The sequence below is a fragment of the Brassica oleracea genome, chromosome C9, assembly GCF_000695525.1.
Source record: "Brassica oleracea var. oleracea cultivar TO1000 chromosome C9, BOL, whole genome shotgun sequence".
Taxonomy (NCBI): Eukaryota; Viridiplantae; Streptophyta; class Magnoliopsida; order Brassicales; family Brassicaceae; genus Brassica; species Brassica oleracea.
In genome coordinates, this window is record NC_027756.1 from 9082952 (window position 1) to 9084423 (window position 1472).

Genomic DNA, 1472 nt, shown 5'->3' on the forward strand with positions numbered 1-1472 from the left:
AAGAAGATCATTATTTTACTTTCAGGATTTATATTAGGGCTCTTTATATTATGCAATTGTAAGTTATAAATATCAATTTTAAAAAAAAAATGCAAATTAACATTGTTAAATTTATATTTACTATATTTAGTGTATATATACATACAAATAAATAAAAGCCGTGCATAGCACGGGAGATATACTAGTATCTTAATAAACCACATGTTTATCTAGCTTAGGATAGCTCCCCACAATACTCCCCCTCAAGTTGGACACTAACATATGAAACTGCGCCCTGCCTAGAGTCTTTGTTAAGACATCAGCGATCTGCGTGTCTGTCGTGATGTGTTTAGTAACGATAATGCCATCACAGACTGCATCCCTAACCGAATGACAATCATTTTCGATGTGTTTCGTGCGCTCATGAAAGACTGGGTTAGCAGCAATGTATATGGCCACTTGACTGTCACAAAAGAACCGTGTCGGTTCTTGTTGTTTGACCCCCAATTCTGTTAACAATTTGCGAAGCCATTTTATTTCTCGTAAAGCAGTGGCCATCGACCTATATTCGGCCTCAGCGGAAGAATGTGAAACTTGATCGGGGAACCACCAAGCATGACAATGAAAGCGCTCAGAGAACGTCGCGTAATAGGGCACGAAGACCAATCAGAATCACAGTAGACTGTCAGTGTAAGGTCTGGATCAGATGAGAGAAAAACACCATACCCCACAGTACCTCTCAAGAACCGAACAACTCGCGTAGCAGCATCCCAGTGAGCTGGCTTTGGTTTCTTCATTAATTGTGTCAAAATATGAACCGCATAGCTAAGTTCTGGACGCGTATGAGTAAGATAAATCAACCGGCCCACAAGCCGACGATACTTTTGTGGATCATCAAACACTGGAATTTCCACAGTGGCAAGATGATGATTCTGTTCAAGAGGTGTCAAGGCAGGCGTTGCACTAAGGTTCTCTGTATCAGATACAATATCCAATGCATATTTTCGCTGAGAAAGAAAGATGCCATTTGGTCCGCGACTAACCTCAATCTCCAAGAAGTAACGCAGTTTGCCTAGATCTTTCATTGAGAAACATCGACCAAGATAATCTTTGAACTTCTGGATCATATACGCATCATTCCCACAGATCAAAAGATCATCCACATACATCAGGACTCGAATCTCCAGACCCTTCTTTGTATAGGAGAACAAGGAATAGTCATCATAGGCTTGCGTGAAGCCGAACTTGAACAGAGCATCCGAGAGCTTTTTAAACCAACACCTAGGAGCCTGTTTAAGTCCATACAAAGATTTCTTCAAACAACAGACTTTGCCAGGGTGAGTGTGACGAAAACCTGGTGGCAATTTCATATAAACCTCCTCCTGCAAGTCGCCATGAAGAAAAGTTATTAACGTCCATTTGGTAAATCTCCCATTGTTTGGCTGCAGCAATTGATATCTTGTGAATTTACATGTTTTTAACTTCTTATTCTT